The sequence below is a fragment of the Numida meleagris genome, chromosome 19, assembly GCF_002078875.1.
Source record: "Numida meleagris isolate 19003 breed g44 Domestic line chromosome 19, NumMel1.0, whole genome shotgun sequence".
In the NCBI taxonomy this organism is placed as follows: domain Eukaryota; kingdom Metazoa; phylum Chordata; class Aves; order Galliformes; family Numididae; genus Numida; species Numida meleagris.
Genome location: NC_034427.1, coordinates 12,810,365 through 12,834,270, shown reverse-complemented (window position 1 = coordinate 12,834,270; position 23,906 = coordinate 12,810,365). Strand labels below are relative to the sequence as shown.

Below are 23,906 nucleotides of genomic sequence, written 5' to 3'. Positions count from 1 at the left end.
TTGAAATATGCAGGGTATGGATTGTAAGTATGTGTGATAAGAGAAACTACTACTATGAAGCTGTAAGATAGCAGATTATTCAGCTTCCTTCTGCTCTCTAGAGCCTTCATGTTGAATACACTCTCTCCATTTGCCCTCTATCTTCTGTAGTCATTTAAATTGATGCAAAGTGGAGATAAAGTGCTACTGTTCCAGTAAAACTTGCATACTTTCTTTGTGCAACTGTTAATCCTCATTCATGACATGTTGTACGTCCTAGAGCATAATATAAAAACACCATCTTCTAACTTCCTCTTGATAGACACTTGTCTTCTTTACCCTTTAGAAAGTGTCTTCAGCTTTTGAATAAAGATTTTGAAAATGTATCCCATTAAAAGTTATACTAAAATTCTTGAGTCACAAGTATCTTATAACCTTCTAGAAATATTCATTGATATTTAAAAGAAACCAAAATCCTGCATGGCTTCAGAAATGCCAAGGAAAGTAATGCTATATTCTTACCAAATCTGCTCCCTGCAACTTGCAACAGCTTGACTATCTATAACGAGCTAAAATAAATCTTTAGACTGAAGCACTAATTAACTTGAGTTGCTTGTCTCCGGTTACAAATCTGAGTTTCATGGCATTACCTAGTCTCCAGGAACTGTCCCATAGACGTACTTGTTTATTTTTATAAAGGTAGTATTGAGTAGCTTTATTTTCAAGGACAAGACAGACAGATACAGACAGCCAAATTCATTATTGCCCTAAACCTGCTCCTCTCCAATCCGCCTGTGGTGTGCTTGGCCTTAAAACAGTGAGATAAAGGTGATAAAGATACAGCATTCGGGAACCGGAGCTCCACTGAAACTCTGAACAACCAAACCATCCAATGCTGCTTACTGAAATTATTATCTACCATTTTGTTTACAAGCAGGAAATAACATTATATACTGCACTTTTATGAGATTGAAACTAATTTGAAACAATTTTCTAGCAACACCAGCAATAAAAGCTTACAGGGAAAAACCTGCACCATGCCCTCTGGCTACTGACACAACACTACTGATATACGAATCAAAACTGGCGGCCCTGGCAACAGACCCTCCTGACACAGTGACATTTAAACCAAGAAAAAAGCTACCTGAGCTAAAGACAACCACCTAAATCCACGTCGTGGGGCTACCGACAGAAGCTGGGAACAGGGGACAGAGCATCTACTATTTAGTGTGCTAGAACTCCACAGTGAAAAGGGCTCAGATCCTAATATGCAAATAAGAAAGATTTAGGAGGGTGTGAAGAAAATAGAGACGGAAACACCACTATACCAGTAACAGGGTATTTCAGCACTCATTTAATTTAGCATTCTTTAAGTTCCTGCGGTACTGAACTGGAACTTTGGTTATCTTACACAAGTTCCCAGCTCTGCCACAGATATTCTGCATTAGTCACCTGAACATACAGAAGAGCGCCTTGTTTAGTTCTGCCGTTCTGTTCAGGCAGTAAGTCCTACACAACACCTGCATGCCTTTACTGCTACGTTTAAGTGTCAAATTGAAGCTGGGTTGCTCAAAAATCATCGGGATTTCACTCCATAAATAGCCTGGGTCTCACCTAACAATGGAACACTGACACACAACATACTTCTTAAAATTCGATTAGTTCCTGGAGGCCTAATAGAGTAAAAATGTGTAAGGGCAACAATATGCACCCATAAGCCAACCTTGTCGAATAGAATGTATCTTTTAAATAGAAAGCAGCAGGTCCTACTGCACACTACATCATCTTCCATCTTCACAGGAGTCCGCTTCCTTAGCAGATAGAGCCCTGTCTCAAGTCCATCTACCTCATTACCTATGTTCAGAGCTTCAGAGAAATAAAAGGCTGATATTCCTAGCATAAAGCAAATGGGAAGAAAAAAAATCAGCTGTATGAACTTGGAAGCAAGCTCCACTGGCACCATTGCTTTCAGCAAGATGCTATCTGACATCTTTTGGCTGAACAAGTCCCTTTTGTGGGGAGGATTGTACAGCAAATATTTCTGAGTAGCATAATGTTTGTTGGATATTGCTCTGTTAGGGCAGCTTGTGTTTTCACTCTATTCTGCTTTTGTATGCGAGGGTGTGGAATTTGTTAATCTAAATAAAACTCAAAATAGACAGCATGGTTTAAAGAGCTGCTGACGCCTGGTGGGAAATTTTGAAAGAGTTCTCTGTTAAAAAGCAATCCTCTGCATGAGTTTATCTCCAAGCTTCGCTTCCCTCAGTCTGCTGCCAGGGAGGTTTCCAAGAAGTGGATTTAGCTGTTTAATGGGAGCACTGCACTTCTGGTGCAATGTGAGCCATTAACTTTGCTTTTCAAGTGTTTATATGCGTTTTGCTACTGACCTGTCACTGCACATACCTCTGCTTCAGAGAAGTGGACTGAGATAAAAGGATGAAAGTGTACTTGCATTCTGAATTGTGATTAGTTACTCCTCAAGCAGCACATGGATAGCTAATTAGTTTTGTTCTCAGACAGCATTTCTGTTCAAAACCCCCACACCAACTATCTGCTCTGGACACCTCTTCCTGATCTGCAGCCACATCACAAGAGTCTAGCAGAGCTGCTCTGCTCCTTTCTGGAGGCTTGGGCATGCACCACTTTCCCCTTGCACTGCTTATGGAGAGACAGGCTCAGCTTCCTTCTGCTGAGAGATGATTTTTCCTTTTGTGAATAGAGTTCACTATCTCAATAGACGTTCAGCAACAAGAGTTCTTCCCCCATTATCTCTCTCCATGCAGTCTTCAGCTATTTTCAGGTTCATCCTTACTTGTTTATTTCTTGTTATACAAATTCCCTCTTACTTCAGCTTTGCCTTCAGGTGAAGACAAATTGAAGTCTTATGCAACAGGTCTCTTCAGAATTCACTTCTGTGTGAATGGACAGGCACCCAGAACTGTCTCATGTCATGTAATAAGCATTAACTATGCGATAACTTTGTCTCCATTAAACTTAAAACAATTCTATTCTAGATATCTAGTTTTAAGTTCAAATTATGATCTTTGGACAAACATCCAACCCAGCTTTCATCAGTTATCAAAACCTGAAAAAAAAATTGCATGCACTTTCAAACCAATATTAGAAGACCTTCACAAGCTCATATCGCAGCAGCTTGAGTTCTACAGAGATGTTAACTTTCAGAAAGTCTTTAGATGTCCAAGTCTGAGTTTAATTGAACTTTTCTAGTTAATCTAACAGTGTAAGACTCATTTTTTGACTCACTGTGACTTCCTTTTACAGAACAAAAAAAGAGTTAACAACTAATATTGTAATAAAAGGATCTGATCAGTGTGAGAAATGGGTCCTATCAGACGTTCGGGTAAGAGGCTCTTTATTTCAGGCATGCAGTGCTCGGGTAAGGTTGGGGGAAAATAAACTATCAAGAATTGCCAGAATCACTACAAGAAAGCCCACACTTCTGTGTCTGACCATTTGTCTTGATGTGGAGCTCAAAATAATACTAAGAAAACCACAGTGTGATTCGTATATTCATTAAAGGGTGAAAGCAAATGAGAAAAGTTTAGAATTTTTTCCTTCTAAATTTGAATACACCAACCCACACTCTTGGGTTCTTGGATGAACTGTAGATGCCTCCCCATTACTCATCCCCAGAGGAGACAGACCTACCAAGAATGATTTGGCAAGTATTAAAGATAAATCACAACACAGATCACTGCAGTCATGGACCCACTGTGAATAGAATTTTTTAATGTTTATTTCCAGCAGGCAGAGCTGAGAAGGAAAAAAGGATGAATGTGGGGAGAGATGAAGATGCTTAAGGGCAGACATCTTTGCTGGGTCTTGCACTTTTTATAGGTAGGCAAGTAGACAAACACCAGTTCCTGATAACACCGAGTGTCATGGTTTTATGGGTTTCCACTGGTATTCCACATCATTTAAGGACAGCTGTAAGACAGGGATGTTTTGGTTTTGTTTACTTTTTAGAACAAAAAGGAAAGGTTGAGGCAGAAAAGCTCACAGAAGTAGTTAAACTACCTTAGACTGTCATCCACAATGCAGGACAATCTACCAAGTACACAGACTGCTGATTTCACATCCATCTCCTTCCTCTTCACACACTTCAGCATTCTAGTCTACCTCAAAGTAGAGCCACAAAATTCCATAAGACACTGGGTTCTGAGAGCCACTGTCATCTGAATACTCGCCTGTTTTCTCACCCTTGGTGGAAAAGATATTTAGATCATCTGTATTAAGTGTGCACAAAATTTCACTGCTGTCTGTGATACTGTGTGGTCTGAACTAAGGCTTTGGGGCCAATTTTCAACTCATTTATTCCTTTTTTATATTCTTGACACTCAGCTGAGGCTGGTGGTCTATTAGACTCAAATCAGTGTGAGGGCAGACTCACGGTCCAAAAATGTGAATTTTATAAACGGGTCTACGTGAGAAGCAACCTCTGTCACTATGAAAGCCTGTCCTGCCACCCACCAGACCTCAAATCCTTTCAGCTCTTCAGTCATACACCTCATTGCCATCATAAAAACAGATCGAGAGCTCTCTGAAGCTGATTGCCAGAGCTGCCACTGCGAGAGCTTCCTTCAGTAGAAAGGATTAGAGTGTCCTGAAAATGTCAATCAGATATCAAAGATACATGAAGATTGAAAAATAAAATGTACAATTTATAAAAATAAGTCTTTGGGAGATGCACATTACTCTGAAAAATGTAAGGGAAATGTCACCCAAACAAACACATACTCTGGTGTCCAACTTTAAATTGTCCACCGATAAAACTCTCAAGCGCTGCAATTAATACAGTAAATAAAACAGCTAAATCCTCACTATTATCCAATTCCCATTTACTATGACTAAGTGTCTCCTACAGCTGATGCACTGCAGTTGATATCAGCTCATATACCTCCCACTAACCAGGTGCCCTACATGTCAATGAAAAGACAGGACTATTGGGACTGTCACAACCAAGGACATCCTGCTCTTCTTGTAACAGGAGCTGCATCAACCACCCAGCTAAGCCACCCCAGCGGTGCTTGCCTGTTGAGCATTCTGTTGTTTGGGTTTTAATTCACTTTACTAAGATTGCTTTTCATTCACTTAGTGACAGGTAGTTATTTGTTTGCAGGGTTCCATTTGACATTTATTGTTAGTGTAAAACACTAATAATAATAATTAGTGCCTTTTTAGAGTTGTCTGAGGTTTTAGTGCTGGTGCATTGTTAATATAAAACATCCCAATTCTTTGCTGTATATAGGATAGTATGATCGTATTTAAATATAACAAAGGGGCTCATTATACTGAGACCAGATTGCAGTATCTTTGAGCCTCCTGTTAGCAAGCCAAGATTTAACATCTAAACTTGTCTGCAATGCTAATACCTTCAGGAAAGGGAAAAGTCTAGATATATATGCTATTTTTTTTTTAATTTACTCAAACTTTAGCATCTAAAGTCAGTTTGATGAAACAAGGTTGAGAACAAATTAATCCCACAATTACTCTGAGACACTCAAAGTTACTTTGAGAAACTCAAGACACTCGGAACCTGCAAATGCAGGTATATCTCCATATAAAGTAAAGGATCTCTCAAAAACTCCTCATAGTGACTCTCACCTACTCTGCCACGTCTCAGATCTCAGATAATCATTTTCATATCATGACCAAGGAGGCTACGGACAATACTTCTAGAACACCTCATTACAGTACATTTGCAACACTATTGTGTATTCATGTTGAGCACATTGTAGCACACACATCCCTTGACTGGTTGCTCTTCACCAGGCTGTTTAATCACAGCAGTTGTCTCAGATTGCCACATTATGTCAGTACGTTGCAATGGTTGTTTACTCTGAAGGACAGATTTTATTCTAGAAAGCAAAATGAGAACTTTCCATACAGAGATGACCAGTTACGTTTTTTAATATTAATCTTAAGGATACATTATTTTGAATTACACAACATACCGTGAGATAACATATGGGCAGTGAAAATATGGGTAAGAGTATCAGCCAGGCATTTGCCAATCACAACTAACCTGCTCTGTTTTTTATTCCTGTAGTTCAACTCTAATCAGAGTTGAAAGTTGGAGTCAGTTTTCATTTCTGCTAAGAAAACTCAGGGATGACTCCATCCCTGCACAACTCTGTTTTTGGACAGATCTTATTGCAGGGACGATTCAACAGTCAGATCAGTGCCAGCTAACATTGCAGAATGTTAGGGTGTACATATTGCAAAGCTTACTTTCAGGCTTCCTACCTGAAAATTTGCTTGTGTGAAGCACTTGTTGCTGTACTGTCTTGACAGCCACATGAGAAGAGCTTTACCAGGAAGGGTCACTTTCTAAAAATCTTTGCAGTGGAAGCATTGAATACGCACTTTTATGGAATAAAACAAAACAAAACAAAAAAAAATCCAAAACAACAAAAAGAAGAACCCACACCAAATATCTTTTTTAAAACAAGTTCAAAAATAAAACAAAAAAGGGTGAAATATGATTGGATTATTGGACTAAAAATCAAGTTGGTTTTATTTTATGAAAAGTTAGAAGGTCAATCTCCACATCTCAATCTATTGTGAAAATGCCCAAAGCTTACAGAAACATCAGTCATCTGTAATCTTGGCCTAGGAGGGATGAGATGAAAACAATTTTCCATGCATCTAGATGGCCATAGGAGTCAGACCTCAGCAAGAGCTACCATTACCTACTGCCCCAACTCCACCAGGCTTCTGCTGAGAACAAGGTCAAAATTTGTTATTGACAAGAAAGCCATAGAAAAAAGATAAGGCCATAATCTGCTGATACCTGTTTTGATTCTGTGAGCAAGATATCAACAGGGAAATGACTATGGCTTTCTATTGCAGAGCTGAGCCTCAAATGACCTTAATGTGTCCATTTTTGGATTATACATGTTCTCAGAAAGCATCAAAACACAAGTTGTTCCCATTGACAGGCTCATCTTTAAGAACAGAGCTTTACTGGGGGTGGAAATTCTTACTCACAAATGTGGAACATACATAACCGTATCTCTACTAGAAATGAGACCTAACCCATTAAAAATCCTTAAATATTCCAACGATAAAAACAATTTAACTGAGATGAAATGTTAATTTTCACATCAGTAATATTCTACTTTATTATTATATATGTTAGAAAATGCTTTGTACAAAATGAAGAGCACTTTGCAAAGAAGCTTCCCTCTTGCATGTGGTTTTTCTATAGTGATTAAAACTTTCCTTTCTATCCCCTTCAATTCAGTAAATTCTACAAAAATCCTGACTGGATTATCCACCCAGAAACTGAAGAATTTCATAAGAAGTTCTCCAACTCAGAATTGAAAGTCTTTTGTTCCCAAGGCTAGTACATTTTTGCATCTTAGGTTCTCATAGCATTATGAAATTAACAATCCATCTGATGAGGTTTGTATCCCCTGCCTTCCGTATGCAGCCCTATCTGACTTCACCTGATGGTGGGTGGATTGGCCATCTGTTCAGGAAAAGAAATCCTGTGCTTTACTCAAGTTTCCTCCCTTTCCTCAACCTTCTTTCCCCCATTCAAGCTGTGATAGAATTGTTCTTCAGCCTCCTGCCTGACCCGTGAGTGGTTTCCACCATCCCGCACACCTGACGTAACGTAAGAAGACGTGATTGATGCAGCCTGACCTGACATGTCATGACGCTGCTTGTCACATGTGGAATTCAGGAAGAAAAAATAAATAAGCAACCTTGACATGTTCATAATAACCAATGATTTTTCAACTCCTCATTATCTCTAAGTTAATCAGGCATTTACAACATAAGTGTTTTCTCCAGAAAGAAATCAAGCTACCTGCTCCAGACAACGACGACAGTTGGACTACAATCCCAAAAATCCTTACATGTGTATCTTCCCCAAGAAAAAAACTGACAGAGCAAGGAAGGCTCAAATTGCAGATTCGCCACTACCAAATGTGAAGTGGGTTGTACATCTCATCTCTCCTATAAATTAGGGAATGAAAACAGCTTGCCATGCCTCTTGAGACCAGTAGGCACCTTCAGCAACAATGTGCTAAAAGCTGAGCCAATACTAATGACTAGGTCTACATTTCCTTTAAGAGGACGCAGGACTCTCTTCCTTGAGGAATGTTTATTTTTAAAAGAAAGAAAATAGAAAGGAAAGTTAAGATTACGCGTAGCTTCCCTGCAGTTCTAATGCGCTGTGTATTACAAGGCAGCAGAGACCAACGTTATCAATGCATATTTTATGGTTATTCTCCTTCTAAAAATTGTTGTACGTATATTTACAAAAAAATTGTACAGGTCCTACAGCACCTCATAGGCAGTTTTAATAGTCATTATACACTCATTATCACAGAACATGTTTTACTTGATTCTTCACTTAGAGTACTGGACTCAGAAGAAGCCTCAGGAAATATCCTAGCTCTTAAGAAAACACCCGGAGCTGCCTGTTCTCCTGCTCAGTGCTGACACTACAGGGGCTTCGGGTGACTGCACTGGAAGTAGTATGAGACACGCTGAGAGCATGGCAGAACAACTTTGTCCCTGGTCACTTCACTCTACAAATCACTACACATGAGAAGGTAGAGATTTCTTGGTACGTTCATGAAAATGAGTTAAAATAATTTCATTTGGCACCCTTTTCAAATAGAAGGATATTCCTTAAGAAGCAGAGTTGTCAGAAAACACTTCATAATGCCTAATCTTCAGGTAGTTCTTAAATCCTCCACAAACTACAAGACAGACAGAAGCACTCCTGAACTGTAACCGATTCTGGGAAAATCCCTACCCCACTTCCTAGCACTTTCAGCTTCTTGCTAAGGCAGTCTGGCAACTGTTCTCTTCAGGAATCCCCTTTCTCCTCTAGGGTCTCCCAGCGCTGCAGGAGACAAAGTAAGCAGGTCCCCCTCAAAACCCTCCTGTCTAGGCCTCTCTTAAGCTTTCCTTAATCTTTTTAACGTTGATATGTCCATTACGACTTGGTGAAGGCATTTCTGTCTCCACAGACCAGTTGCACTCTTTCTTCCTAGAAATGGCAGCCAGAAAGAGCTACCTTCACTTTGGACTCACGTGAGAAAAGCTCTAAGAATTGGCTGAGAACTACTTAGTTTGCAGATGAAAAAAGGGACACAGTTTAATGGAAGTTGAAGTGCTGCAACTATAAAATGACACAGTGGAAGGGTCTAGCAGCCATAGCTTTTAGATTGGTGCTAGTCTGAAATGACAGCTTTTATTTCAAGAGATAAACTAGATTAATTATTGCTGAAGATTTGGTATACTGCTGGAGCTGGCTGGATAGCCTGGCAAAAACGAGATCTAACAAGCTAGTGAAAAGCTCCCTGGAAATAAAAACAAGTGAGGGCAAAATTGAACTATATTTTAATAAATGCATACCTCTACAACCAGTGAATATGTCAAACATCAATTACTAATGCTTGCCTCCAGTGCAGTGGTTGTTGACTTTGAAGACTGGAGGTGACGTCTTTAAATGCTGCAGCCTCATTGTTATAAATTGAAGTAACAAAGTCAACTCTGGAAGGGTCTGATCCAAGGAATTTGGCTTTTGGATCACAACCAGCTTGACTAAGGCTTTATGAGAGTGAGTGCAACAGCTTACTGCCCAAAGCTATCACACCCAGCCGTATAAACAAAGAACCAAGGTAGCTGAATTGAGCTAGGGAAACCTAGTTTGGAGACCTAGTTTGGACCCCTATCTTACATCTGATGCATTCATCTCTAGAAGACACAACTTTTTCTAGGGTGAGACAAATGCATAAATATCTTCCTGGTAACTCCTTCCAGCTGTACATCAGCTGAATTTAAGCTGGAGAAGCCTGTTGCATAGTGCCATTCTAATAACTGAAGATCTCTTACAGTAAATATTCACCTATGTAAATCAGTACACAATTATACACTTTCCTAGTGTCTGCACCTTCTTTATGTCTAAGAAGTTGCTCTCTGGTCCTCAGTCCCACTCAGCGATGGATTGGACCTCACAAAGCCTTTGAAATAGTAATGAAACACTACATGGTCACTGCCATTGGTTTATTTAATCTGGCATTTTTAAGCTTGTTAAAAATGCTTTTTCTTCCCCTGAAAATTTCTGGTACGTATGTACAGTCAGATGGGAAGAGGGAGTAAAAAAAATTAAGAAGAGTATAAAGTGGTATCCCCCCACCTTTTTAAGTGCCACAGCTTTCCAGAGAGACGCTTTTATATCTTCTGTAGTAACTGTTAGCAGTTTGTGACATTTCTAGTCTGTCCAGGGTGTAACTAGTACATGACAGGTCAAGTCTGTCACCTTCATAAAAGCTAAGAACATCTACACTGGCACCGTACACTGCGGAGTCCCTCTGAGAATTACCAATGTCATACCAAATATCATCAGCAGTATTTATCTTCTCTTCATCTCTGCCATTTCTAGGAGCTTCCAAAAAAGTTTCAAATTATTTTCACACGAAGATAGCTTTCTCCTTACTCCTACAAAGTGAATGCCATAAACTAAACCTAGCAGATTTAATTTGTCCTTGTGGCAAATATAATTAAAATACAACTCTCTTGAGGGGATACCTGAAAAAATTAAGGTTATTGTTGTCACTATTATTAATTAAATATCATCAGATGCTTGCTTTTAAAAAACGATCAGTCTTTAGATTTTGATGCTCCCTATTATCCTCATTAAGTAAATTGTGAAATAAAGATGAATGAATTGCAAGCAGATGAATTAATGATTAGCCAAGAATACTTCAGATTGGATTCTGTTACCAGCAGGTTTCACGTCAGTAGAAAACACTTACACAGCGGGCTGCACTTTGGGTAAACGTTCACAGGAAAACAGCGCTCCGATTGGGAAACTTTTCCCCATTCAGAAAAAGACAGATAAATCAGGTGGGAGGAGAGGAAGTTAAATCATTCCCATAGAGCTGGTCAAGGATTGAGAAAGGAAGCAATACTAATTACAGGCCCATCGCAGACACATCAAATGGCGTTATCCTACATAGGAAGTGACACATAAAGCAATGGATTATTTCTGCTAGGGGGGCAGAGGATATTAATAATGGGCCAAATTTAGGGTGAAGCAAAACATCAGAGTTCTCCATGGAAGCAGTTATGCTTCTACGATTTCCAGGCCGGTGCCAACATTTGCATAGCACGCGCAGCATGGGAGCTGCTCTCCCTGATGTGCTGGACGTTTTGCCAACTGTATTTACTTCTCTTTCTCCTGTCTCAACCACAGCATGTTCCTTGTTCTGCCAGGTGCAGAAATATGGGCTCCAAAGCCAGATGGGCAATCCCTAGGAGTTCTCCCATGTCAGCAATTTGCCAGAGGTTTCCCTCATGCCCCTTGACCTGTTGCAAAGCTACCAGCTCCAAAGCAGCTCATCTCTCCAGCCTCAAACCTTGCACACAATTTACAGAAACACCATTGACTTGGAGGAAAGCTTCCATTTATTTAATAGTAAAGAGGGGGAGGAAAAAGGAGTACTGAGAACAACCCTAAAGGACTAAGTGCCCTAAATCCCCAGTTTCTAAGATAATTCAGAAGTTGAGTGCTACAGAAACACAAATTAGATATCCAAATGCATTTATTGCACAGAAATTCAGAGTTGCCCTTTGCTGTGCATAATGGCAGGACGCTGTTTTAAGGAGCAATATCCTCCTTTGCCAGTCACAGTGTGAAGCACTGCCACATTGCTGCAGACAGAGGAAGCTGATGGCATCTTCCCTCCCTTTTTTCTGCATCCCTATTACACAGGGCTCTGTCTCAAATGAATCTTTTTGTGCATGACATATTTGAGGTGTGGGCAGTATGTCTGTATCACCATTTACAGCCGCACAGCCCTCAGAGCCAGCTCTGCATGCTTCAGAATTTGTCTCCCTCAGATATAACCACTGGTTAGGTGCTTGCTGACAAAATACTGTTCTGCATGTGCCAGACAGCATGCAAAGCCAACTCTGCTTATTATTTTATCACCTACTTATCACTTCAAAAAATCCTGAGGTAGATTCTTAAATAGCAAGGAAATTTAAAGGCAAATGTTAGCTAGCTCTGTGTTATAGCATGACTGTGCTGCATGGTCCCTGCATGGCCCCAGCATGCAATAAGCACTTATCCTCTTGGTACAAGGTCATACTCTAAAGGCACAGAGCACTGCCTGGCCTTCAAAACTGAACCATGTAGGCTGGAGATTCCAAGGGGCCAGATACGACAATAACTACATGTTTAAAAATATCAATTATTGAATGCAATTACAGCAGCCTGTATTTGCACTGTATTATGCATCAGATGCACTTACACAATGATTTCCATGGGGAAATATGTAGTTACTCAGGTTTGCTGTGACTCCACGTCACAGGAGTCTTCAGTGTTGCTCCGGAGAGGCCCAACTCAGTTCCCACTCATTTCAGTGGGGAACAAGACCAATGTTCAGTCATTCCCAAGGTCTTGTGCATTTTGTCGGCAGTTCAGGCCCTGGGTTCAACCTTCCACTCCCTTGTCGTACTCCAAAAACTGTCACAGAGCAATTTATTCAAGCAGGCGATGTAAAATATTTTGCTAACACGTGTCAATTGCTAATACTTAAAGGCTAGTAAGTGTTTCTCCCCTGATCCTTGCTTTACTTTGTCTTCTCGCAAGCCACTGTACATAAGATAGTGATTTTAATGGCAAAAGGGAATCTAAAAATGAGGTTTCTATCCCTTGTTCTGTTGTAAATCTCACTGGAAGCGAGACTGCCTTGAAACTGTTCTGCGAGGTTGTAGTTTGACCAGAAATTTTCCGGTGACAGCTATGGCTTAAGCACTCCTCCAGTAACTGCTTATTCTGCTTCCAGATCACCTTCACCTCTGCCAACCTGGCGCAGGGTAAGCAAGGTCAGGAGACTGGAAAGAGCCTCTTTTCGTCTCCTGGTCAGGTTATTTTCAGGCAGACCACTTCCGAGGTCAGCTTCACTGTGCAGCTACAAATGAAAGTGGGGCAGTATATGAAGATGACACAAGCAAAATCATAAGGGTTACTGCAACCAGTTTAATCCCTTTAAAGCAACGAAGAGTTACACAGGCCGTGATCACAGATGACCCATCTGCCTTGGGCACCCTACGCTGCATTTACTAATCAAGGGACATTTAGGCAAACCAGCAGGCTTAGCTGAACATCCTTGTTTCAGTTGCTTTAAATCGGAGCTTTTATACTAGTATTAATGTCTTTTAAAGAGCAGTGACGAGTAGCATTAAATCTTTGTTCCCTTTTTTTTCATTGTTAATTCAATGGGCTGTTAGCTAAAACATACAAAAGAAGGGAAGACTGGCTGACTTGAGACCTGCTGAAGAGGCTTTTGCTTACACTGCCTGCATTTCTTTATCTGACTATTGTTTTGCTTCAATAGTTATATTTAGAGCAGCCGTAAAAAGGACGAAATCGTGGGTTTTTCTTCCAAGACATCGAGGCTATAGCTAAGTTCTATTGAGCACACGGGAGCTCTGCAAACAAAGAGCTGAGCAAACAAAGGAGAAGCCAGACAGAAGCTCGGACCGCTGCCCCAGCTGAGCGCAGTGAGGCCGGGTGGGCACGGGGCACGTTGGGTGGGCACGGCGGAGGGCGGCCGCAGGAGGAGGGCTGCTCTCTGCTCCCGACAGGATTGTTTCAGTGCTCAGCTCCGTACCTTTACTCAGTTTGAGGGCATTTCCACATGGAAGTGGAAATACAAACAAGGGGTTGGTAAGTGGATGATTATTATTTTGCATTCGCACTTTGCAAACGTTGCTGAGTTAATTCTCCCAAAACTCTGCTCTGTAATTCAGGGGTGTAATTCGGTCAGGATACAGAGGCACAGTGTTCAGTGATAAATCCAAAGTTTTCAAGAGTCAGGGAATAAAGTCCTTATAGGTTTCCCTTCTTGTGCCATCTCTGCCAAGATCCTCCCCCCCATCAGGTAATTTAGAGTTGAAAAAGGAGTTAGAAACTGTTAGCAACCTTATTTGCACTGCAGTTTCATTGTTTTCGCTGGTGTACACACACACAGGCCGGAATGGCTCAACTGTGAACTCCGATAGCCAAGAGGACACGCAGGCACAGCGATCCAGCCCTGGGTTGGGGAGATGACTTACAACTGCACTGGCAGGTAGCTTTTATGTTTGGAGTCTTTCACCTCCCTACCATCACACCCCACTCTGCCAGGCCGTTCCTCCTGGGGAGAAGAAAATGAAATAAAAAAAGGGTTTGGGGGGGAGGGGAGGGGAGGAGTAAGGCTAAACCTGAGCTACTAGGGTGGGAAAATAAAAGTTCTGCTTTTCCTAAGAATAAGCATAGAGAGATGCATGCCTTCAGCATTTAAATTTTTACCATAGTATTTATTAACCTATCCTAATGTTGACTTATGTTTCAATAAGGTGCCCAAAGAAGTTGCACAGTATACAATTGTTATACAGAGAATGGTGCATTACTGCTGATCTCGATTTGCATCAGAGAACAATCAAAGGACTTTTATGGGAGTCATTACTACTGGCACACAGTGAGCACAGAGTCTGAAGTTAAAGCACCGCAGCAGTAGCAGAACCACCACTTTCATTTCTCACCACAATAGAAGACATTAAAAAATATATAGGTAATGAAACTTAAGCATAACAGGTTAATAATTAAGATAGCACAGATTTCTCAATGCTGAAACAAGAACAAAAAGGCAGTACAAAGCATCTGTGCCATGACAACGTAGCAGGCAGGAGCTCTGGAAAACCCAGGTTGGACAAAGGTACAAATTCAGCGGTGGGGATTTACTGATCATCGGAATATTTCAATATTTCTGCAGTTTTCCTGGATGAGGTTTGTGACAGGCTTATCCTTTTCAGCTACTCATCCATCTTTCTCTCATCCTCTTCCAAAACACACACGCACTTGGGCCAGAGCTGACCATCATGTGCCAAAGGCTGCCCGCCTCTTTAGCCTCTGAAGCTGGATGCTGAAGAGGTGAGGCTGGCTTTCAGAAAAGGTCAGCTAGCTCTAAAGGAGGAGATGGCCCCAGAGGTAACTTGAAGCACTTGAAATGATAGAATAACACTTCTGAAATGGCAAAGGAGTCAAGAAAAGAGGAGAAGAAAGTGAGGGGAATGAGAAGAAGGTTAGCATATACAGGGGGAAGGGAGAGAGCAAGTTGTAATAGGGAGGCCCAGTATGAAGATGGGCACAACTTTAACAGAAATCAACAGAACTATAATTAGAACAGCAGTATGAGTAGCAACATCAGATGTACGTCAACACCTTTACATTTTAAGCAGCTTATAGCACACTACAAAGCCAGCAATGAATGTGGAAACCATTTATACCACATCCAAATGCAATGGAAGGCTGACCACAATTTTTCCCCTTTAATAGCAATTAAAGCTTCATTTCTAGACTTTTGTTCTCTTTTGCATACCACCCTCACACCTCCAGCAGTCTCACCACCACAGTGCTTCCTACAGCCTTTCGCTTTCTGTCCTTTCCCAAAACAAGTTGCTTACCCCCGTGACTTCTTACCAAATGTGGCAAAATGCATTAAAGAAAGTGACAGCCCGTCATCTATTTAGAGAGTCTTGGGAAAGCCAGCTCTGATCTAGTCTTCCTCCAGATGTGAATGTTTCGGCCTTTTATTCTGTCCCTTTTCAGTGCACCAGTGAGGTTTCCATCTGGCAGCACGTCTTTGGTTCTAGCATATACGAGTCCTGGTAGCAGCTTGGCATGTGTTTCTGCACAAGCCTCTCTCCACCAGATTATCTGGAACATGAGATAGTGAGAGTCTCTTGCTTAGGAAAGGGGACCAGAATCTGTCTTGACAAGTGTTTTGCATGCAGTTAAATAGACAAATGTATTCTGCTGCCAGCCCCTTGCAGGAATTTAACTTGATGCCTGTCACCAAACAGCTTCTTTTGCACTAGAAGAATTACAAAACATTCATACCCTATAATGATCAAAAAGAAAGCCCCCATGCTCACATTACATCTGAGATATAATCCACACTCCCTTGCTAACTAGTAGCATTTAAGCCCCAACAAAATTAAGACACGTTTCTGAAGCCCATAACAAATAAGAAACAAACTACTGTATTATAGAAAAGCCAGTGGTCCATCCTCTCCTGCAGCCTGTTTGCAGCAATGACAATCCACCTTCACAAGACAGTGAGTCCACACACATGTACATTGCAAGTCTCTCCTCAATTCTCATTAGTGATCAGCCTGCCATACAGAGCAGCCATATACCTCACACTGTTTTTAAAGCTTCTGCTGTTTGGATGCACTCAGCCTGCCTGCAAATATGTAACAACTCCTACCAAATTATTTCAGTGACGTTCTGTGGCAATAAGTCCCAAGAGATAAATGCACGTTTTATATTGCATAGCTCGTTTAGCTATTTTTTCCATTCTACTACTTGTTTTTGCGTTATGGTCAAGTAGAAATCCATTAGAATACCTGTTAGAGATTAGAAGCTCCCATTTTGAAGAACTGGAAAATGATGGTGGCATTCATTTGTTGCAAACGCAAGCTCTTCCAAGCCTTCTACTTACTTCACCTTCTGTATCACTTCTGTTGCCATTATGTCCTTTTTCAGTGTACAGTGCATCCATAACCAGAATCACAAATAAAGACACTAATGGTAAATAAAAATAAGAGACAAACAAACAACAGCTTTCAATCTCAGCTCAAGATTGTGCCTCTTTAGTTAAGAGCACTAAATACTGCAACTAAAGACTTTAAGAAAAGACACTAGCAATTTACATGACAAGAACTAACAGACCCTGTTTCTTTATGGATTTGTATCTTGTAGGCAGTTGACACCTAAGACACTGCAAGATCCACCTGAAATTGCTTCTGCTGGAGCAGAATCCATGAAGGGTTTCCCCAGTTTCCCGATGTTCAATGAGCTATACAGAAATTTCTCTTTCAGCTGTGATCTTTCCCCCTTGATTAGCCACCCATTTTCATTCAGCTTACATCACTCTCTTATACCTGATACCTTCAGCACCAACAGTTTTTGTGAAGATCTGCTTTATTACCCACAGACAGCATTATTACGCTTAGTTTATGTCCACAGAAAATCAAATAGAAAAACACACTTAGATATATGTCCTCTTACTTGATCCACTAGCTCAATCCTTATTGAAATACTCACAACTCAACTGGACAAGATCCTGAGCAAACCAATACGACTTCAAAGTTGGATTTAATTCCGAAGCCAATGCCATCTTTGAGCAGGAGGTTGTACCAGATGAGTTCTGAAGCACTTTCCGTTCTGCTTGCTGTGATCCTAGCAAGATCAATGGTTTTGAGCAGTTCTGAGAAACTTTCTGCAATATTTCAACAACTATGTTGAGTCCTCTATTAAAATGCAATACAGGCTATTCCAGAAGGAGGCCAGGAAGGATGTTGGTAATACTCCCAGCTGCCTGTCACAGCATCTCTTCCTAGGTTTACAGATATTGCATGTCAAGCTAACCAGTAACCAGAGCACCCATTCAAACACCTCCCAAACCATTATTCACTCAGAATGAATGCAGACTTCTGAAAGGCACCAGTTGCAGGGCCATGTAAACCAGAAGTCAAGCATCTGGCTAGAACACCAGCTTCCATGGCTCTCTTATTCTTTGGCCTCTCAAAGGAGAGAAAGACAGCAAATGGATTGAGCCTCAACAACTCATCTCATAGGTTTCCAAAAACGGTAACAACTTTGTCATTTCTGGCTATGACTGAATTTAAGTTGGCATGCCTGCCAACCCTCTGAGCCATCCAACCCTCATGCTTTTCATTTTTTAGGATATGGTTAGATTAGCCCATCTATTATAAATATGACACAGCGGTACCCACAAGCATTACAGAGTTTTCAGCATTTCAGCTAAAATCCCCATCTTGGAAGGATTTACAGCTTGGCTGCAAGAATGGCGTCTGGCTGAAACGTGGCATACCAAGTCTCGCCATAAGAACCCAGCAGTTAATAATAAATCAGTTTGGCTATTTTTAAATTACAAGGCTGAAAAATACAAATGAAGTTTACCATTTGCTGACACATTCTGATGTCTGAAGGAATGTGAATTCCACCGGCCAACTCTTCAGCTGATGTAAATCAGCATAACTACACTGGCATCGGTGGAGCTCCAGTGATTTACATGCTGCAAATCTGTCCCTGTATTTATTAATGGAACACTTGTACTTTGACTTTTGGGTCAAATATTTGCTGTTGATGTGACCCTCTGGAATCAACCAGGAGTTGCACATACATATGCAGAAAAAAAGTAGGTTTCTTTCTTCCTGCCTGATTGTTTTATTTTTAATTAAAACAATTGCAGAGACCAAATCTAATCTTAGTGAACTCAGAGAATTTAAGGCGGTACATATCTTGGTTGGCACCATGGTGAAATTTACAAGGCAGCTATAGCACATTCATCAATTGCTACTTTTTATCTCTTCAGATTGATCCACGTGGCAATCTGTGCTATTGTTAATCCATATTTACAACATGAACCTATATTTCAGTAGTTTCACAGAGAGGTCATGCTGAAACTTTAAACAATCTCTGGAAAATAGAGAGGCCAAAGATTTGGCATTAGATTCAGGATGCTCTCTTTCTTCCTCTTCTCCTGCCTACTGCTTTGTCTTGCAGAAAGAGCTGCACGTCTCGGCCTCAGCTCCTTCAACCTGCACACGTGCACAGTATCAGCCACAGAAGAGAACAGCTAGTATCAAGGGAGCAAGTAAGATAAGGCACTACAGCCAAAAGCCAGAACATCCAAGCTCCATTTACATCTGCCCCAATTTCCTCTGTCACACAGGGCAAGTTCTGTCACCTTTTGGCATTGTTTCCATCCCCTTCCTCTGCCATAAGCCAAAAGGGACTAATGATATTTACTGAGCGATGTGGGAGCAGGGGTTTCTGTATGACACATGCTAAACATACCATCTATTTGCATGTTTATGATTGTACATGCCATCATAAATGCAAGGTGGAACTTCGCAAATGCATCGTTTTACAGCCATTTCTAAAAACCTGAGTATCATCTGGGTTACTGACTAAACCAATTTAAGAGTAGTATTTTGCATTTATGGTGATAATATAAGACAGAACATATTTACTAACACCATACATGCAAAGCCCATCTATTACAATGTACACAGAAAGCATCGCGGCATTAATTGATGTAATGCCCAAGATAGAAATGTTTGCTTGTTTCACTCAGTGCATTTCTTCCTTTGCTGAATAATTCAGCTTCTATACAGGCTTAGCTGACCTTTGCTTGATAAAGTCATATTTCTAAGCATTTGCTTACATTTGGTATTTTTAATCAGGTTCAAGTCCACTCAGTGCACATCAGAGCTGAGAATAATGATGCAGATACGTGTTTTAGCCAAATGATGTTCCTTATAACAGACACTTCCCCCAAATCACTGAGTTGTTAACTAAAGTGTAAGAGAATTTATGATGCTAAATAAAACCAGAAAAAAAAAAAAAGATGTTTTAATAAGATGAAAATCCAAATGTTAAAATAATGAGCCATCTGTATGGGTGGCCCTCTCCTGAGAGATGCCAAGAGCTTTACCATCTGTGAAACATTTACCAGCTGTTTCCTTCCTTTTTCGTGAGAACATAAGAAATCCTTGCAGTTGGTGTTTCTAACTGACACATCCTAGTAAAGGAAACAGGTTTGTTCAACGTCAGGACCTCTCATGAAAGCCAGCCTGGCAGGAATTAACCTAATAATACCCTGGTAAGTGCTGCCGTTCCTATTTCTGAAAGGTCTTCCCAAAATAATGGCCCAGTAGGCCACAGGATACTCTGTAAAATGGAGTGGGCAGAAATCAACCCACAAATGACAAATCAGTTTTAGAGAAAAAATACACTGAATATTTGATCCGAACATTTCTTTAGTGTTTAGCTGCGGGAACTCGGGATAAATTTGTGACCCTTACGAAACTCAGCGGCACTTGCAATAAGCATCATCACGGTACGGTGCTGGATCCGGCTCCCTCTGCTCTGCTCACTGACTCACATCCCTGCCATCAGCACGTCCTGCAGCTTGCAGCCTAACACGTGCTGTGCCTCAGCGCCTCTGGGCTGCACACGGCCGACAGGGCACACAGGCACGATCCGAGAGCTCCGCGTCTGCAGCAGACGCAGACCAGAGGCTACAAAATGAAGACGACTTAAAGCTACGAAAGGATGTAATGGCTTGTATTTATTTGTATCCTGACGTGCCGTAGCCCTAATTGCCCAGCATTTAATTATTTCCTTAGTGTTCTCTTATTGCATTAGCTGCCAATGAGAATTGAAGAGAATATAACTTAAGCTGAATTAGCTCTTAAATTCCAAGTCGATGAAATTTGCCCATAGGAGTGATTAAAAGCGTTTCTATGAAGTATTCGGCTATGTTTTCAGAAGCTAATTTTTCAAAATACTTGTACAATGAGTCAGGGGGAAAAAAGAAAATCAGCATCTGATCAAAGCTGACGGTCTGTGTGGCTGTATACAGAGTAATCTTCGGCTACTGTTTCCATGCCAAACTCCAGGATATCCTGTACTTCACAACCATGAGAACTGTAAGAAAATCAGACAACAAAGGCAGCTTCTGCACAGCGTGCCAGCAGCACTGCCCTGAATCAAGGGCCGTTTTTCTTACTCGAAGTTATCTCCCTTCCCTCACTCTCTTTCCCAGAAAGGGAACATTGGCCACATCATGGAGGAATTATGGGGGCTTATAATTTCTTGGGAGGTGATGTGCACCACTGAGTTCAGTAGGCAGCAGAAGCGTCCCTGCAGCATCTGCAGAGCTGCCTGAGCAGGGAGCAAAGCGACCCAGCCAGCACAGGGCTCCCGGGTGAGCTGCGTGCAGCAGAGCAGCCCCAGCGCCTCTTCAGCGACCACACAGCAGCCTCCCCACCAGCTCCACCTTTCTTGAAAGTTGTAAGTGACAGCAAAGGACAGCACAAGATTTTTACTTTGGATCTTCCCACTAATTTTTAGTATGGGTTCTAATGCGGAATGGTACCAAAGGGTTCATGGTCTGTTCTTTAAGTAAGAACTACAAGGTTCAGTATACTGCACCATGCTTTAGAACATCATTTTATCACTTTCACATAAACCTATCGCAAACAAAGCAAAACAAAACAAAACAAAAAACAAAAAAAAACCAAAACCAACCAATCAACCAACCAACCAACCAAAAAAAAAAAAAAAAAAAAAACAAGCAAAAACCCCAAACACTAAGCTCTCCAAAAGATGGTGAAAAGTTTCGTGCCATCCCTGAAAAGTAAGCCCTGAAGACACCGTGTCAATATTTATTCCTGGAGAAACTGGGGCATAAAGTAATAATTATTTTCAGGATGATCTATCTTTGCTTCAGAGACCTCAGATCAGCTCAATCAGTCCCAGCGCTACCAGCACCCAACTGTTCTCCCGTGTTGTAGAAGCCCTGGGGGGCACGGTGCCATACAAAATTTGGGTAGCCAGGGTGTATCATCTTCTGGGGTCAAGTGATTTTAATTTTTTATATCCTCCAGTGACCTGAGGGCATAGCATCTATACTTACACGCATGTTATCAGTATGTACTTAAAAAGGCACCCGAAAAAATTAAGTCTGACTGCATTACATACTGTGTTCCCCTGCTAGAATAAAATTAAGGTCGCTGGCAGGGCGGACAACGTATGTGTAAAGTTTACACTGCAGGTATATTCAATGGTTTGCTGAAGTGCTCATAATTTCAGGCACTCAAATACTCCTCAAGCTTGTGAATATTGGACATATGTAATTAATCAGAAAGACATTACTACAAAAAATGGCTTTTTGTAGGTGTATGAAATCATGCACATCTTTTAGGCTTTATAAAAACCCACAGCTGAGTCTGATATAAGACAAGTAATAGCCAGGTTCTGAAATCAGGCAATCATAATTTTAGCTCGTTTGAAATATCTTAAGGTGGCTTTGCAGTTATAAATTCTTTACATGGCATTAAGCATATAGCATGTGTTTGCATGCATTTGTTTGTATACATTCTACAGTTTCATTCCTCAGTTCTAGTTTTAAATAACAAACATTGGCCTGAACAAAGCCCATCTTGAATACTACCATTCCACATTCAAACAAGGAAAACCTCGCTTTGCATTTCAAGTACTTTCATGTCTGAGAGTAAACGTGAAGCCTTGCTTTCCTGCTTTGAAAGCCATAGCAGTTTTAGCAGTTAGTACTTCTAAATGGCATCAGTTAGAGTTCAGTGTACAAACCACTTTTATAATCCAGAATGTGTAACTACAGTCCCCATTCTGCGTTCCAGGAAATGCCCAGACCGTGCTAAGTTGTACAGCCAGCTAGGAAGACTTGGACAGAACAGACCCCGATGACACTGAGGTGACATGGGCAGGGCCACTGATGCTTTAGTAGGCTGCACGTTGCTCCAGGTTGGAGCCCAAGCACTCAGCACAGCTTAAGATCCCACTGTACTTGTTGGAAGAGTGTCTGTTTTAATCAGAGCACCCTGGACAAATTCCAGCATAGGTCATAGGAGGTATTAGAAAATGCTCCCTCCATTTCCAAGTAGGAAAAGTATTCATCATTTTTGTCTTAACTCCTGTGCAGCTCCCATGATAGAGGGAAATAAAGGCAGCTGGCACTGATAGCTTTTTGACACATAGGTGGAAAAATAGAGTTGTTAAGTAAGTAATGGTAACTATTAATATTGTAAATGGAGACCACAGTACAGTTCACTCCAAGACAAGTGCTACTCTGCCACGAACTACGGGAACCATTCTTAGTACAAAGCAACAAGTAAAAGGGCCAGGCCAAGTACTGGTGCTGCACCAGAGCAAAGCTCAGGTTGCATTATGTAGTTAGGAACTGTGGCATTGCACTAACAGTGACAAGCAAGGAAAGCTCTCATTCTTTCTATCCCCAGCTCCAGGTAACGTGTTTCTATTATCAAGGAAACTATTCAGAGAGCTGCCACTAAGCAGGAGAACAGACTCGGTCCCCATATTTGTAAGGTGGCTTGTGATGAATGTCCCTATAAGCCATTTAATTCCTTGTGCATCTTCCATTATCAAGGACTGATTATGAACACTAAGGCATCAGTAGATGCATTGAAGACTGCACAAACTACCACATCAATACACAGAAGACAGACTTCCCTCCAGCATTTCTGCCCAGCTGGGAATTCCAACAAGTGGTGGTTTTGAGATTGTTCTTGTCCCCAAAGAACAGCTCCCAAATCCTACTACTAATTTTTATTTAAATAACCAAAACAGAGCTGTTTCGAAAAAGCCCTCTGCAAGCATTTCTGGCTCTCCTGACCCTGTCCTGCTCTTATTGGTATACTATTTATGATCTTATGTATCTTAATTCCTCCATTGAGAGTCTTATGCCAATTCACAGACCAGGTGCTGTGTAGGTGGGTGCTGTGTGGGCTTCCCCTCTGCTCAGATGCCTGAACTTCAAGAGCTAAGCATCGTGTTCAGCCAGGCCTGCACACCCTTTGAGCCAAGATTAGCAATCTGTGCCAAACTATGGAAGCAGTCTGGGATCAAAAGCCCTTTTAAAACTTTTGTTAATATCGAGTTCTATAAATAGTACAAATCTGTTCATAAAATAAATCTCTTAATCGCGTGCACGTACAGGCAAATGTACTCCTCATTTGTCAGAATGTCAGTGAACAGTTGATACCTATCTATGATCTCACAGAAATTTATTATTAACTCCATCGATTTCAATGTAAGATATCAGAAGTCCCATCAAGAGCAGAAAAGAAAAAAAACCAGGAACCATACATTTTCACACTTCCATTTGTGAGCAAGGAGTAGTTGGCATTTTCATCAAATTGCAAAGGATGTTCTTTCTATCTTTTGTTGTTCATTAACCATCCAACCCCAGCAGTCTGTGGGGGTCTTCTTCCAAAGAGAGGGCACTGTGCCAAAG

At 41.1% G+C, this 23,906-nt stretch overlaps 1 long non-coding RNA gene across 1 annotated transcript in view; it reads right to left on the bottom strand.

The window, feature by feature from the left end:
• LOC110408111 overlaps positions 1-23,906 on the bottom strand; it is a 216,181-nt gene that overhangs the window by 182,119 nt on the left and 10,156 nt on the right. The window lies entirely within an intron of this gene.